Here is a 19,340-nt window from a genome sequence, read left to right as displayed (position 1 = left end):
AGTCAATTAGACTTTTTTTTTCAACAGAGTTGGTCACGATTTTGATATGAACATCCGGTTTAAATTTCACCGGGTGTCGAATGGAATTAATGTTCTTTATGTTGCTCTTATATAAATGACACCGAACTAATGGTGAATGAAAAGGGAAAACACATGTGAAACTCTCAAAGGAAATCAACTCGCCACTCAATAGAAATCCACCAAAGAGATAAGAGAAGAAAGTTTATACGCTGTTATTTATATAAATTATTTTCAACTCCAAAATTGAACTGCTCAATACAATGAGGAAAATCATGACAAATAAGCTCATGACAAGGGCAAATGGTAAATAAGCTCATGACAAAGGCACTTAATTAAAAGAGGGACATCCAACTTTTTCTCTTTCAAATAAATCCAGTTCATTCAAACTTATTTGCAAATAAGAAAAATCATTTTATATATACCAAAATTACCCCCAATTCATTTAAACTCATTTCAACTTCAATTTCATGATTTACACCCCAATTTAGCCCAATTTCATCAATTAACCAATTTTAACCCTAATTTCAATTTTGACCCCAATTTTAACCTAATTTCAATAATAATAATAATAATAATAATAATAATAATAATAATAATAATAATAATAATAATAATAATAATAATAATAATAATAATAATAATAATAATAATAATAATAATAATAATAATAATAATAATAATAATAATAATAATAATAATAATAATAATAATAATAATAATAATAATAATAATAATAATAATAATAATAATAATAATAATAATAATAATAATAATAATAATAATAATAATAATAATAATAATAATAATAATAATAATAATAATAATAATAATAATAATAATAATAATAATAATAATAATAATAATAATAATAATAATAATAATAATAATAATAATAATAATAATAATAATAATAATAATAATAATAATAATAATAATAATAATAATAATAATAATAATAATAATAATAATAATAATAATAATAATAATAATAATAATAATAATAATAATAATAATAATAATAATAATAATAATAATAATAATAATAATAATAATAATAATAATAATAATAATAATAATAATAATAATAATAATAATAATAATAATAATAATAATAATAATAATAATAATAATAATAATAATAATAATAATAATAATAATAATAATAATAATAATAACATAAAACAAGAATTTGGAACTATTAACTAAAAGCAAGAATTATTTAGAATTTATCGAAAACCACTATGAAATTAAAGTAATCCACTTTAATATTAATGTCAATGTGGATTTAATAGATGGAAATGTCAAAATCTACTCCGCACAAATAGCGGATTTAATAAATGAAAATGGTGAAAACCACTCTACGCCGTAGTGGATTTAATAATAAAATGTCAAAATTCACTCTCCGCAATAGTGAATTGACTTTCGCTAAAATGACTCTCTATTATAATTCGTATATGCTTACGTGCTCCCTTTGTCTTTTGGAAATTTCAAATTTGACGTCACCAAAAAAACATGGTCTCATAAAATCAAACCACCACAAATTGCAATATTTAGAAAGAACACAAATATGAAGGAGTAGCGGCGGTGGCGATTTGAGAAAGGAGACATTGGGCGGCGGTTGTTGGTGGATCGGAGGATAGGGAATCCTTGTGGGAGATGGATTCGACGTGTGAGGGTGGCGGTAGAGAGGAAAGAGAGGGCGGCGGCGGTAGAGCGAAAAGAGTGGGGGAGGCAACGGTTGCTGGAAAGAAAAAAATAAGAAGAAAGAATAGAAGTGTGAGGGGAGATCGGGGAGGAAAGAGTTGGGGGATGTGGAGAAATATAAAGTAAGAGAAAATAGGTGTTTGATGGTTTGGACTAAGGGTATTATAGTGACATGTATTACTTATGGTAATTAAAACTCATGAAAGATGCCATTTTTATCACATAAGTTTGAGAAAGAGGAATTTTCAAATTCTTTTCCATGATGAGTTATAATCCTAGCTATATCTAGAGAGACTTGGTTACACATTAGATTGTGAAGTTTCTTAAAAGCTTCAAAGCTATCAAATTTTTCTTTTAAGAAATAGACCCATGAGAAACGAGAAAAATCATCAACACATACAAAAATATATTTTTTACCCCTCATACTTTCTACCTCAGCTGGATCCATATTATCCATGTGCGATAATTCCAAACATCTTTGAGTTCTAAAGTGTTGGAACACCTGGTGTGACACACTGATTTGCTTGCCCTTTTGACACATTCCACACACTAATGCATCATTGAATTTCATACTTGGAATTCCTTTTACATTGTCATATTTATTCAGCACGTGAATGTTTTTGAAGTTGGTGAGACCCATTTTCCGATGCCACATCTCGACATCATTAGTACCTGAACTCAGGCATACAACGTTTTCACAGGTTTGATAACAATTATCTGTAGATCTTGAATCTGTCATAAGACAACGGTGATTAGCATTATACACATAAAAAGAGAATTTGTCAAATTCCACTGATTGTCATCACACAGTTGGCTGATTCAGATAAGATTTGATATTAACCCTTTTACATGTAACAAATTGTTAAGTTTAGACAAACCAATGACAACCAATGTTCCCGTCTCAATTACTTTTCCTTTTTCACTTCCGCCGTACATAACTTGTCCTCATTTTGGTTGTTGATAGCTGATAAGATTGTTCATTGTAACAGTCATATGTCTTGAACATCCACTATCAAAGTATCATGATCTTGAAATGTTAGCATTCGTAGATGTATATATAACATTGCAGGTAATTTTCTTATATACTAGAACCCATACCTTTTTGGATTCAGACAATATAACTTTCATTATAGAGGTGTTATTTTGAGTGTTATGAGACACGTGATACAACATCTTATTAGCTTTGAGTTTCTGACAATATGATCTAGTATGATCAGGATGAAAACAGTAATGACACAATAATCTTTTCTTAGTTATTGTTTTTCTGGGAACAGGAGTTTGAATATCCACATTATCAGTTTCTACTGGATCTCCTTTTTGTTTCACAAATGTGATGTTTCCAATTTTAGCAGGCTCAGAAGTTTTTTTTTTGTTATTATAACCTAATCTTGCACAGTTCCTTCTGCCGGCTGTTCATAAATATATAATACCCTCAAGCTTTGAAGTACTTGTATTAGTTTTTCTTGATGGTTAGAAGAGCATCATCCAAGTTAGTTTTTACCTTAACCATTTCCACATCCTTTTTAGTGAGAAGAATTTCCAGCTGAGTGATTTTTCTCTTCATAGCATCGTTTTCTTTACCCAATGAGTCAAGAATTTCTATTTTCTTCATCCAGTCACTGTACAATTATTAGTATGGACATCTCAGTTCTTTTTCACCATACAATTCTTCTTTTTCTTTAGATAAATCATCTATTCTAGACAGGCAGAATTGAAGCATTTCAAATCAGTCAAGGAAGAACCAAGAGACTCAGAATACTCAGGTGTTACATAAGGCGTGGCAACATTGACTGCAATCCCGTGAGAAATAGCATATAGTTTCTCATAATTATCGTATCTAGATAGATTCACAACTGGTTCTTCTTCTTGACAACTAGTTGGCCAAACTCTTCACACACTTCTTCACTGAGAGATACAAAGAGATTCATTCCTCTCTTCTGGGGTGTGTTGGCTCACTCATTAGCATAGTGACAAGACTTGTACAAACCCTGCATTGCACGCAATGAAGATTAGTGGGAGATGAACTTAACTGATTTTGAGAAAAAGATTGAGAAGACTTTCGAGAAGATCTTTGAGAATTTGTCCATTTGGACCAGATTTGTCATGTTTGAACCAGATCAAACTAAGTTTGGAGTCGAAGCATCATTGCATAGTCTTGAGGTTTGACATTACTTTTGATGAAACCTTTGTTTAATTTTCTGATTTGAAGAGCAACATTGTTCAAACAGGCTTCAACATCCAAAACTTTTAACAGATTTTTTTGTTATATAATTTAATTATTTTAAATAAAAAATAAAGTTTAAGTCATTATGATTTAAAATAAGCACATCCCTTTAATATGTATTATAAATAAAGAAAACATTAATGTATATTAGCCCAAATCTTTACTCCCAATTCTTGATTGTAACTCCAATTTAATCAATTTTGAAAACAAAAATCCAATTTTGACATTTTTTTTGAACTTTTTTTCCTTATGAAATAATTTTTTAGTCGCCGATCTCCGACGTTGACTTAATTCTAAAATTAAGCCCATCCATTTTTTTTACGCCCTCCGCTAAAAGTTGGACCGTAACTGTACTGTCATTAACAGTAATTATACTGTCGCTGACAGTAATTGTACTGTCGTTGACAGTACATTAACGTAATTGTACTGTTGTTGACAATTACAATCAGCGACAATATTATTATTTTTCTGGTTTTTTTTGATTGATTTGTTGACAAGTCAACGTAATTATATTACTGACGTTGACGGTAAAAAATCTGTAAACACAATAATAGTTTTGTCAACCACATGAATATTATTTTTTTTGTGCTTTTTTGTTTTGTTTGAGTTGTTGACGGATTAACGTAATAATATTACTGTCTATATTATTGTAAACATAGTATTATTACTGTGTTTGACGGTAATATTAGTATTTGTTACAGTAATATACTGTGGATGACAGTAATATTACTGTCAACCACATCAATATTAATTCTTTTGTCTGCTTATTATGAGTTTGTTTGGCTAAACTTATAAGCTCCTAAAAACATCTTATAAGATGTTTAAGAGTTTATAAGTTGTTAAAAGGTGTTTGGTAACAAAATTACAAAAGATCTTATTTTTTTCAAAAAATAAGTTGTTAGAGAGCTTATAAGATGTTTTAAAAATATACATACACCCCCCCCCCCCCCCCCCACCATTTTTCTTTAAGATCTTATTTGCTTGTTTATAAAAACACTCAAAATACAAAATTACCCTTAATATTTTATTATATTACATGAGTACAAATACCATATATATTTTAATCAAAACAATGTATTCTTGTAACTAGTTAATTCTTCACCCGTGCATTGCACGGATGTCAGTTTCAAAATGAGAAAAATAATAATATTTAAACGATTATTTCTGTATAACAATGTCAATTCAAGTAAAATAAAATGGAAGGACAAAAAATTCTCTTAATCCATAATTGTAACATGTGAAAATTCAAATAAATATTACAAATAATAATATGCGAAGCGCGCAAAACACGATATGAAGATTAAGTGAAATCATTTAAAACATATGGTATAACTCTATTTCATAGAATGCAATCTACTACACCATGTAAATCATCTGCAAAATTACTAACTTTAACAACAAACACGGTACCAGAGAAGTAAAACAATAGAAATTCAAATAACCGCATATTTATCACTAACAACATTCAATCAGTGATGCACATTACTCAAACAACAACACAACTTATAAATATTGCAAAAGGGATAACATTTATACGTCACTACCAATAACGATACCAATACTGATACTAATACTGATACTCTGGTACTAATATAGATTCTAATATTAATACTAATACTAATATTAATACTAATAATAATACTAATACTAATACTAATACTAATACTAATACTAATACTAATACTAATACTAATACTAATACTAATACTAATACTAATACTAATACTAATACTAATACTAATACTAATACTAATACTAATACTAATATTAATACTAATACTAATACTAATACTAATATTAATACTAATACTAATACTAAAATAATATTAATACTCATACTAATATTAATATTGATACTAATACTGATACTAATACTGATACTCATATTAATACTGATACTAATACTAATAGTAATACTAATACTAATACTAATACTAATACTGATACTAATACTAATACCAATACTAATACTAATACTAATACTAATACTAATAGTAATACTAATACTAATACTAACACTACTTCTAATACTAATACTAATACTAATACTAATACTAATACTAATACTAATGCTAATCCTAATACTAATACTAATACTAATACTAATACTAATACTAATACTAATACTTACTGATACTGTTACTGATACTGATACTAATACTGATACTGATATTAATACTGATACTGACACTGATATTGATACTTATACTAATGTTGATAGTCATATTGATACTCATATTAATATTATTATTGGTACTAATACTAATATTGATACTCATACTAATTTTGATACTCATAATCATACTGATACTCATACTAATACTGAAACTCATACTAATAGTGATACTAATATTGATATTGATACTAATGCTGATAATAATACTAATACTAAGACTAATACACATACTGATACTGATATTGATATTGAAATTGATACTGATATTGATACTCATATTGATATTGATACTAAAATTGATACCGATAATGATACATATACTGATACCAATGATACTTATACTGATACTGGTACTGGTACTGATACCGATATTAATATTGATATGGATACTTACAGTGATATTAATATTAATATTATCACTAATAGTAATACGGGTACTAATATTATTATTAATACTATTACTAAAACTAATATTATTGCTAAAACTAATTTTAATGCTAATGTACTAATGCTAACGATACATATAATGATACTGATACTGGTACTGATACTAATACTAATACCGATCCTGATACTAATACTGATACCAATACTAATACTGATATTGGTACTGATACTTATACTAATATTAATACTAATACTAATACTAATACAAATACTAATACTAATACTAATACTAACACTAACACTAATACTAATAACGATATTAATATTAATACTATAATTAATACTATTACTAATACTAATATGTTAATATTGTTACAATACAACTTAAACTTATTTACACGTATGACCATATGTTAGAAACTAACATAAAAGCTAATGTTATTGAAAATAGATCAAATTTCAAGTAAACAAAAGTCGTTATAGAATACTTATATAAATGAAAAATGGAAAAAAAAAATTAATTGATTTTTTGTGTAAATCAGTCAAATATATTGTGATTTAAAAAAAACATAGAGATATAAAATCGATATTAGATTCTTACAAACATTATACAATAAATAATTTGATTTTACAAATATTTAAAAAATGGAAATTAAGAAAATAAATATAACTTATTATATATGATGGGGAAATAGAAAACTTAAGAATATTTCACTAATTTAGATACATAACTTGTAAGCAAGGTTGTAAAAAGCGGTAATTGGGTCCGAGTCGGTCTGGTACCGACTTGCGATTAATCGGTGCGGCGGTGATTAATTGGTGATAAATCGGAAATAAATCGGTTTTTAAAATTTAATATAATATATTTGTAGATATTATTTATAAATACTCAAAACATAGATAAAAAATATTTAAAGATAGTTATATTTCCATCATGTATATATTCAAATAACATAATAAAAGTTTAATAATAATAAGATCATAATACATAAATATCCTTATAAAATATAAATAAAAAGGCAATTTTTTTTGAATTTACATACATTCTTGGCATACATCATTAGTTCTTTAACAATAATAATTAACATAAACAAAATAAAAGCATAAACTCCTTTTTTTTAATAAAATCCCAACTTTTATTTTGATTTATTAAAAAAAAAAAAAAAAAAACGATTTTGACCGATTTTTGCCACCGAAGTTTGACCCGCCTTAAAGGTTTGACCGCCTCAAACCGCCTCACACGCAAAAAACCGATTTTTCAAACCCTTACACTAAGATCGTAAAGGTTTTGGACCGCCTCCACCTCGGCGATTGATTAATCGGCCGCCTCGGCCGATTTTTAGAACACTGCTTGTAAGTTAGACAAAAGAACTCATGTATTCCAATACCAAAATATAGTAAGATATATACAGTGTTAAAATATTTAATAATCATTTATGCTATTATACCCTACATTAATATTTTTTATTTTTTCATATGGTTTAAAATTTTAATTTACAAATTAGTCAGAATATTTGTAGCTAAACATATTTTCAATGGTGTTTTCTATATCTTTCTTTACCCACTCTATAGGATTGTAGTAAATCTCATATAAGTTCGATATAGTACCAATATCGTGTCAAATGAAATGATAACCACTAAGTTGGTATTTGACAGATAATATTTTTTTGGTATACTATGATACTTGATATTTGATAAATTTTTCCATCCATAGCCACAATATTGCATCAATCTTTCTCAATTTGAAAACACACACACATAATTATGCAATTACTTCTCATATAATTGTAGTCGTTTATGTAGTATATAAATATCTTATTGAGTTTGTAACTAAAAATGGATCGTAGAAACTACTGATTTGCCGATTAATATTGTATTTGTTAATATAAACTATTTACGGCAAGAGCACCTCGAGTGGCATTATTAAATGAGCTATCAAAACCTTTAACCACCATTTTTCATACTCAAAAATAGTTATTTTTAATTCCAATTGTGTTATGAAATCAGGATTGTATTTGTATTTTGATATTTCATCTTTCAGAATGTAAAAATATATTTTGCAATCATGAAGAGTGAAATATCAAACATGAGTTATGAATTTAACCAACTTAGTGTCCTTTTTGGAAAATAACATGTGGCAATTAGAAATATAAATAAATTTAATTCACAACTATTTAATACCTATGGCTGGAGCAAATACATTTAGATAAGTATCAAAATAAAATATTAAATAGCACATAAATATTTGCAAACACATTTTTATACTTTTGGGTTGGAGTTGGTCTAGATATTTACTTGTACCAAGTAAATATTGATCAGAGTTATAATGAAATACTTATTAGTGGAATACAATATATAGTATATACGATCATTATAAATTTTAAACAAAACAATTAATATTCTTAATGTTTGGTATTAAATAAAGTGAATAAACTAATTTAATACCAAAGATTTAGAATAACATTGTTATATTTTGAAATATATAAAATCAATTCGTTTTTTTTATCAATTGATTAAACTTAACTTATGTTATTCAATTTATTAGTATAATCATGATAAAATTTGTATTTTAATTAGTATATAATTTAAAAAAGTTAAACCAATCGTAAAATTTATTGTCACTGGACTCAATGAAGAAAAAATAACTATTTAAACAATAACATGAAATTCATGTAGTATAATTTTGAATATGGTAAATAATTGAAAGTACTTTACTCTACACATGACAGAAAAAAATAGTGTCAATTTTCGCAATATAGTAAATTCGAATATGTATTTTTGTTAGATATAATATTAAATTAGTAAAAAATAACATATTCTCTGATCATGTTCATGTAAATGTATAATATCAAATAATTTATTCTGCCATACTTTTTAATATAAATCCAAGTTTATGAATTAAAATAAAAAAAATTCGTAACACCACCAATCATGCAATTATAATAAGGGAATATTTTAAATTGAATTTAAATAAATTCAAATTAAATTAATTAAAAAATTAAATTAAAAAATAAATTTATTTAGAGTTTCCAAGAAAGTTGATATATTTAGAGCATTTCATATATGGTAGGATATAAATATTTTAATAAAATAATTAAATATATTTAATTACCTTTAATATTGGAAAATGATGACATGTTTTTTGATGATTTATTTCCATCAATCATGTCGCCACTTGGGATGAAATTGAGGACATGTGTTAAGTGTATATTTTTACGCTTTATCGTACCTTTCCATTTGAGCTTTTGGTGTGTTTTAACGATAATTGGTGCTTAAAAAGTTGATTTATTGTATTTTAGGTACAAATTGAAGAATTGGAAAAGTATGGGGTAAAAACTGCAATTTTGGAGAAAATATGGGCCAAAAGTGAAAAAAATCAAAATCCTGAAGATTAATGCTCGGACGGTCGTCCGAGTTTTAGTTCAAATCATGGGACGACCGTCCGAGACTCCGAAGCTGCGTAGTAAAGGGATTTTAATTGCACAAGAAAATTGCCTTCTTCCCCAAGTTCTTCACCCTATATAAGACCAAGCCAAGCACACAATTGTGGACCTTTTTTTTACGCAATTTCAAGAGCAACAAAGCAATAACGAAGAATTCAAAGACTTCAAGCATAGATTTATCGTCTATGATTTATTTTATTTGCGTTTTTCTTTTAATCATGAGTAGCTAAATTTCTTATTTCTAGGATCTTATTTGGAACCCTATGTGGGATTTATGAACCCAATTCTATGATTTTATGCAAGTTTTAATTCCGGATTATTTCTTCTACTTGTTTTATTAAGTTCATGAAACTGGCCACTTTATGCGATTTTATGTTATTGTTAATCGCATGAATCGGAAGATTAGGTTAATAATTAGAACTGTGGTAGAAGAGCCTTTGTGGTATTAACATAGGAATATAGTTAATCTTTTAGGTATCCATTATTGAGATTTGTGCTTAATGATGTGTTCTAGAATTAATTGCATAGGAATATATTAATTGAATCTAGAGTATTAGAATCGTAATACACGCGGAAGCGGGTTATGATTAATTTAGCATCTCAGGTTAATAATCCGGGTTAATTGCTTGCATAATTGAAGGAATTGGGGAAATAATAATCACATAGGGGGAAGAATAAAGTCCTAGGCTTGTTTACTCTGATCAATCTTCGTGTTTAATTTGCTTTCTTGCTTTGTCGTTTTAATTTGCTTTAATTTAGTTTAGTTCAATTAAGTTAATTCTCTCTAAAGTCGACTGTGTAGGGTGGGCTTGATAATAGTTGGTAGAATTTAGCGTCTAGGATTAGATAATTAAATATTCCCTGTGGGTTCGATATTCGGACTTTTAGTCCACTATATTACTTGTACAATACGTGCACTTGCGTGTAGGTTTTCGGACGACAACATGTCACCAATTGAAATTATCAAATGTCAATCAATTAGGGGTGAAATTCAACTTTTATATATAATATAAATTATTTTTTCGTTTTTTGGTTTCTTTTTTATTTTTCTTGAAATTAATTTTTTTTTATAATAATAGAAAATTCAAAATAATTATATTACGTATAAATTAACAACATTGTATAATAATTCACATTGAGATGACTCCATAGAGTAATTGAAAGGGGAAAAAATGGATATAACTACATTTGAAGGAAAAAGAAAATAGATGTCAAAAAGGAAATAAAGAAAATAACAAATTAAAAAATATTTAATTTCCATTATTTAACAAAGTAACGTATGTGAATCATGTATATAAGACCCCCTCATCTAGTAAATGTAGTTAAGAAAAAACCCCCTTGGTTAGTATTCCACCAAATATTATTTTTATAATTCCAAATCTACCTTTAATTGTCAATATACTATTTTGAAACCCCAATTTCTCTTTAAATTCACCTGCCTTTCACCACCGCCGCTGCCTCTCCCCCGCCGTCCACCGCCTTTCACCACCGCCCCTGCCTCTCCTCCGCCGTCCACCGCTACCGCCGCCAGATCCTCACCGACCACCACCGTCCCCTCGTCGTTGCACCGCTTCCACGTTTCCGGCGAAGACGAGCAGAAACGGCGGCAGAGATCCCAGCTCGTAGATCCTGTATCTCTTTTGGATGCTCATCCAGTACGTACTCGAGCTTTCGCGTGAAGCGGTGGCTCCTCCACTTGGCGTGTAGAGAATTTCGCATAAGTGCACATAGAAATGATGGGTCGTTGAGTTCGAATCTGCCGTCGGAAAAGAGTTGGATTGTTGAGCCTTGTTGGGCTAGATTGTTACGGTTGGCCGACCAAATTATGGTTCTCTCAGGCATTTCGTCGAACCAGATGGCTACCAAGTAGCCTCCCGGGGAAACTTGCCGGAATCCAAAAGCGAATTCGCCGGAAGGTGATTTTCATGTGGAGTTCAAACTGTCAGCAACGATGGATGAACCCAAAGTCACGTTGCCGGAGAAGGACTGTGCGGCGGCGGGAAGTGGTAGCGCAATTATTACCAGCACCATGAACGATAATAATCTGCTGGAGAATGCAAAAGCCATTTCTTCAAGAGTGATCTTTTTTTCTTTTCTCTGTCAAATCGAGAAATTAAATTGGAAGGAAAACATCAAATTAGTTTTTCTTTTATAAAATGGTATACAAAGACTTGTTCAAATTTCTATGTTCATTATAAATTCAATATACAAAGACTCAAGACTGTGTTAGTAGAGTATCATCTGAAACACATGGATTATTTCCACATTGTGTTTTTAACTTTCTTATTTTTTAAACTAAATTTTAGTTATGGAATAAGTAGTGCTTAGTGGGTTAAGTATAGTGCTTAGTGGGTTAAGTATAGTGCTTAGTGGGCTAAGTAGTGCTTAGTGGATTTAATTGTGGATTTTATTCTAACTTCCTAACTAACCCACTAACCCATGTTCTTGAGTGCTCTTGTGGTTGGTTTTCTTGCAGATCATGGGCTGAGTAGTGGATGCTTGGAATGCTTATAAATACCGAATTCAATACTCAAGGAAGTTGATCGATTCTACGAAATAAAAAACCAAGAGCTGAAAAGAATTCATGAGTGTTTTAGAGTGGTTTTAGAATCGGTCGTTTGTACTCTTCATGAGTATAATCTTTACGTACTCCTCATGAGTACATTCTTTACGTACTTCTCATAAGTACATTCTTTGTAGTCTAGATTGTTTAGTATATATGTTTCTAGACTTGGTTGTAAGAATGATCAAGATAGTGATTCATTCATAAGTTCTTTACGTACTCCTCACGAGTACATCTTTGAAATCTAGAATTTTTAATATTTTTCTTTTAGTATCTAGATTTGATTGTAAGAATGATCTTGAAAAAGATTCATTCATAAGGAAGAAGTTTTCGCACCTATTCTGTTTGTATTCTTGGAATACTGATTTTAATATATTTTTCCGTCCTGTAAAGGGCAAGTTCACAAGTCTTTACTTGTGAACATTTTTTATTCTGAGTATTGTTATTTTATCTTTATATTTCCGCTGCATGTTTGTTCAAGTGTCATAACACTTAAGATAACACCTCTGTATTAAACGAATTCGGGACCATAAATTCTTTCAATTGGCATCAAGAGACAACACTTGACGTATACTAAGTGTTTGTTCCTATTTTTTCAGAAACGAATTCGTGATGGATACTCAGATGACTGCTTCATTGCGACCTCCTGTACTTGATGGCACAAACTACACCTACTGGAAAGTCGAGATGAGGGCGAACATCAAAGCCACTGATGCGAAAGCCTGGAGATCTATTCTTACTGGATGGAAGCCACCAACTATCACATATGCGGATGTGGATGTATTTCCAACACCAGAATTACGGTGGACAGCAGACGATCTATCAAATGCACTCCAGGCAGAACTAGAAAAGGAAGAAGTTGCTACGGAATATGATGATGATGCAGATGAATGTCTCAACAATGTGGCATTTCAGATTCAGAAATTCAATAGGGCGTACAGACGATGTGGAATCAAGCCCAGACAGTTATTTCCAGAAGGCTCTACACAAAATCGACAAACTCAGCCCCGGAACAGATCTATTCCACAGAGAACATTTCCTCAAACATCTTCTCAAAACACTTCAAAAAATTCTTCATTTATTCGTTCAAATTCTGAACCACCTAACTTGGATCATATTAAATGCAGGGCCTGTTCAGGATTTGGACATTATGCTAATGAATGTGCAAATACCTTGAGAAGAAGAGGAATGAGTTTGATTTGTGCTGTCAGTGATGAGGAGGAAGAACAACCTGAACATACAGAGGAACAACAATCCTCTAAACAAGCTCTTTCTGTCAGATATATCACTGAAAATTGTCCTGAAACAGAATCACAAGGAGTTTCTCAAGATGCTGCAACACTTTCTGAAACACTTTCAGTAACTGAAATTTCTGAGTTAGATAATAGTCACTATACATGTTTGAACTCTATTTCTCTGAATGCTGCAGAATACAGTAAAGAAGCAATAGGAGATGAGGAAGAAATGTACAAGAAATTGTTCAGTGACTTGGAGAAGAAGACTCATGCTCTAGATGCAGCCAACAAGGAAAATCCCTCTCTCAAAGAAACAATCACTCATTTGGAGGTTGGTATCACCAAGAAGGATCTTGAACTGGCAAAGGTGAAAGATGAACTCAAAGAAGCAACTCTAGCAATCAAGAGGATGAATACCGGCACAACTAAACTCGAAGAGATTGTGTCACTGAAGAAGTACAACAAGAATGAAGGTTTAGGGTTCAAGAAACAAGTGAAGAAACACAAGCCAGTGAAGGAGAAATAAATTGTCTTTGTCAAAGAGAAGGGTTCAGATGGCAAGGAATCCAGGAATTTCACAGTCACCACTTCAGAGTCCAGAATAAGGGGATACATTTGTCATTATTGTTAATCACCAGGACATATTCGTCCATTTTAACTCAGTAGTGACAAAATGTTGTACAAAATGAGCCACATCACTCCAGGGAACACCTCAAAGAAAAAGGTAGAATTTACAAAAAAGGAGTGTAAAATATGGACTCCCAAAGGTAAACTTATGTGCAAAGCAGTATACACTTCTTTAAATGCTAACGTTTCAGGTTCATGGTACTTTGATAGTGGATGCTCTAGGCACATGGCTGGAACTAAAGAGTTTCTATCAAACTACCATACACTAAATGGTGGACGTGTAACCTATGGAGGAGGAGCTAAAGGCAAAGTGGTTGGACGTGGAACACCCAGTATTGAGGGACTTCCAAAACTTTCAAATGTCTTACATGTTGAAGGATTGGGGTCAAATCTCATCAGTATTAGTAAATTGTGTGATGATGATCTGCGTGTTCAATTCGATAAATACTGTTGTTCTGTGTTTGATAATCAAGATCATTGTGTACTGACAGGTTCCAGATCAATGGAGAATTGTTATCAAACAGGTGACACCATCTCATGCAAGAGCTCAAGAGTAAGTGAAGTAGAGCTGTGGCACCAGAAACTTGGGCACACAAACTTCAAAAATCTGAAGCTGCTCAACAAGTACAATGTCATAAGAGGAATTCCTGATCTCAAGATCAAGGATATTCCTATATGTGGAATGTGCCAGAAGAGAAAACAAACTAGGGTACCACACAAAGTGTTACAACCCGTTGGTACCACCATTTGTTTTGAACTTGTACATATGGATCTTATGGGTCCTATAGAGGTAGAAAGCCTAGGTGGTAAAAAATATGTATTTGTGTGTGTTGATGATTTTTCGAGATATACTTTGGTGTATTTTTTAAGAGAAAAATCTGATCTAGAATACATGCATGTGTTTGGATGTGTTTGCTATGTCCTCAATGATAGAGATCATCTAGCTAAATTTGATTCCAAAAGTGATTTGAGTTTATTTAAGGGATACTCTAATAACAGTCATGCTTATAGAGTATATAACTTAAGAACTCGAACCATTATTGAATCTGTAAATGTGGTATTTGATGATTTTGCTGATCCCCGCAGTAAAACAGCTGAAGATGAAGTTGATGACCTGATTGCTGAAGGAGGAACAACTAAAGAAGACACTTCTGCCACAGATGCTCCAGATATAAACAGTCCAGTTTCAAGAGAAGAGGATGTTGAGCCAAGTGTTACAACATCTGACTCAATACATCCTACAGAGAGCACAAAAGCTGAATTGCAGCCAACTCATGATGTCTGCAGAAAGGAACCATCAAGTAGAATCCAGAAAAATCACCCCTCTACTCAAGTTGTGGGAGATATCTTTGATGGAATAAGGACCAGAATAAAAGAGATAGTGAATTACAGAGATATGGTAAGATTTGCAAATTTATCTTCTGAATGTGCACTAACTGGAACTATTTGCTTTGTATCTTCAGTCGAACCAAGGAATATTGCAGAAGCACTGAAGGATGAATTCTGGATCAATGCAATGCATGAAGAACTGAATCAGTTCATCAGAAATGATGTTTGGTACTTAGTTCCCAGACCAAGCCATGTAAATGTGATAGGAACTAAGTGGATTTTCTAAAACAAAACTGATGAAAAAGGTACAGTTGTTAGAAATAAGGCTAGGTTAGTAGCACAAGGTTATACTCAGATTGAAGGTATATATTTTGATGAAACCTTTGCTCTAGTAGCTAGAATTGAATCTATTAGGTTACTTCTTGCTATAGCCTGCTTTCTTAAAATCAAATTGTATCAGATGGATATCGAAAGTGCATTTCTAAATGGTGTGTTAAATGAAAAAGCATATGTAGAGCAGCCCAAGGGTTTTGAAGATTCTGCCAAACCTGATCATGTGTTCAAGCTTAAGAAGGCTCTGTATGGTCTTAAACAAGCTCCTAGAGTTTGGTATCAAAGACTCACTGACTTCTTACTTGAAATACAATTCACTAGAGGAAAAGCAGACAGAACTCAATTTGTTAGAAGAACAAATAACCATATCATTATTGTACAGATATATGTTGATGATATTGTTTTTGGTTCTACTTGTGCTAATCTTTTACAGTTTTTTGTAGATTCTATGTCTCACACTTTTAAAATGAGCATGGTAGGGGAGTTGAATTACTTCTTAGGACTCCAAATCAAACAAACAGGTGAAGGAATGTTTATAAATCAAAAGAAGTATGCTCTCAATCTGGTCAAAAGATTTGAGTTGGAGCCAGCCAAGCACATGAAAACTCCAATGGGTTCCAGTCAAAAGCTGTCCAAGGATGATGTTGCAGAAGATGTTGACAGCACTCTATACAGAAGCATGATTGGAAGCCTTCTGTATCTAACAGCAAGCAGGCCTGACATTATGTTTAGTGTTTGTGTGTGTGCCAGGTATCAAGCTAATCCCAAAGTCACTCATCTTAAAGCTGTGAAGAGGATTATTAGGTATGTTGCAGGTACAGTAGATTTAGGGATTCAGTTTTTCAAAGACACAAACACAAACTTGATAGGTTTTAGTGATTCTGATTGGGCTGGGGATATTAGTGACATAAAAAGCACTTCATGTGCATGTTTCTTTTTGGGGAATAATCTGGTTTCTTGGTTTAGTAGAAAGCAAAATTGTGTATCTCTATCAACAGCTGAATCAGAATATGTAGCTGCTGGAGGGTGTTGTGGTCAACTAATTTGGATGAAACAAATGTTGGGAGATTACGAGTTGACCAGTGATACCCTGACCATATATTGTGATAATTCAAGTGCTATTGACATTTCAAAAAATCCTGTTCAACACTCACGAACTAAACACATAGATATTAAACATCATTTTATTCGTGATATAGTTGAGAAAAATATAGTGTGCTTAAAGTACATTCCTACAGAAGATCAGCTGGCTGATATCTTTACAAAGGCATTAGATTATGAGAGGTTTTCTAAACTCAGAAAATCTCTCGGGATGTGTACTCAATAAACATGTCCTGAACAATGTTGCAGCACCTCATCAAATATCTTAAGCTGCAACATAATTTATTGAAGCTTAGCTTCTTTAAATAATGACTTCACTGTGATGAATTATTTTTTCTAAATAAGTAACTGAAGTCTTTCACCTTGAAACGTGATCATGCTTCATGTAAACATTTAGGGAATAATTACACTCACATAAGTCAAACTCCTCTATTTTGATAGTCATATCTTAGTAACTGAGGAACCTTCAAACTGAACACTTGATCATGTTCCATGTGAATTGTTTGACTTGAAAATAAGAGTTTATATATATATTTAAAAAAAAAAAAAAAAAAAAACAAAATATATATATATATATATATATATATATATATATATATATATATATATATATATATATATATATATATATATATATATATATATATATATATATATATATATATAATACAATCTATGCCTGTTAGCCAATTTTTTCTCATACTATTAATCATTAATAAATCGGTTTTTCTATTTTTGTGAATATTTCGTGAGTGATAAATATTATTTTTATTATTTATATTGAATTATCACTATTTATATGGGTCATGGGGTTCATGGGTTAGTCTTTTATTTTCCACTAAGTCCACTCCTTATTGTGCCATGTGTCATGTTTTGCTTTAAACTGCCAAAGGAAGTGTTATTCTCCTTAATCACACTTTCTCCAAGAAAAACGTACACCACTTCTTCACCTTCTCCACTTCAATTTTTTCTGCAAATTGGGGCTTATAAATTTCGTGCTTCTTTTTCGAAAATTCACACTCAAAAATCAAAAGCACAAGAAGCAATTTTTATCTACTGTATCATGGCATCTCCTCCTAGAAATCCTCTTCCAGCCGCAGTTGGTGATGTCCACAACGATGCTGCAGCACCTGAACCAGCAGACCCAAATCTGGCCATCATCGTTCATCTTGTCAACCTTGAAGCTATGCCGATCAGCTTTATTGAGCCCGGAGACGAGATGAATCCGATTGACCCAGACAACTTCCAGAATGTGGGTCCCTTTTCCAATGTAGAAAGGATTCCAACTCGCCGGTCCAAGCGCATGAATCCCTTCCCAGATCTGAATGCTACTGGATCACAATGCCGAAGGGGAAGACATTCTCCCAGCAGAGGCGGCAGAGGTAGAAGAAGAGGCAACAGAGTCGGTCGCACTCCAGTTAGGCCAAACCCACCAAGAGGCCTTCATTTGGTTGATGAAGAAACTGATGATGAAGAAGGAGATCCCACTTTTGCAGAACCAAGCCCAAGCTCTCTCCTCAAGCTTTACTGAGTCATCCTCCAACTACTCAATTCCATCAGCATCAACTTAGGGGGAGACACTTCAGCCTAACATGGCAACAGCCTCTTCTCAAACATCCTGGTTCCGAAGATGTTGTTGCACATGTTCCTGAAAATGCTGTCGCACCTACTGTCTCAGACAATGCCCTTCAGAATGCTGCTGAGGATGCTGCTCCATATCAAGATGAGGAAATGCCAGACTTTTCTGTGATTTCCTTTGCTGAGCATGTAGATATCACCACTGCTGATGCCGAGGACTTTGCCACCACAGAAGAATCCTCATTTCCTACACCCTCAGCTCCAAATGAAGATCCTCTGGAAACTCTGGCAGAGGCAGTTGTTCAAGTGGATGCACCACCTTTCCAGGCTGAAGAAGAAGAGAAAAGTGATGATAGCTGGGAAGTTCTCCTTGCCTCATTTCGCAAAAATTTGCCACCTTCAGAGTCAGACAGTGACTCGTCTGAGGAATTCTCTCAGATGCAGGAAAATGCTGCCCCACGTGTTGCATCACCTGAGCCAGCATACATCCCAGATGAACTTGAAGACTCAGAAGAAGAGGAATCTTCTGACGAAGAAGAGCTGAAATTGGATGGGAATGATCTGTCAACTTCTTTTGAGGTAAACAATGCTTTCAGTACAACCTTTTATTTTGAATCTG

The sequence above is a fragment of the Erythranthe guttata genome, chromosome 5 (assembly GCF_056151865.1).
Source record: "Erythranthe guttata isolate IM_541 chromosome 5, IM_541, whole genome shotgun sequence".
Taxonomy (NCBI): Eukaryota; Viridiplantae; Streptophyta; class Magnoliopsida; order Lamiales; family Phrymaceae; genus Erythranthe; species Erythranthe guttata.
The sequence above is the reverse complement of the archived record's forward strand: the minus strand, read 5'-3'. Positions refer to the sequence as shown.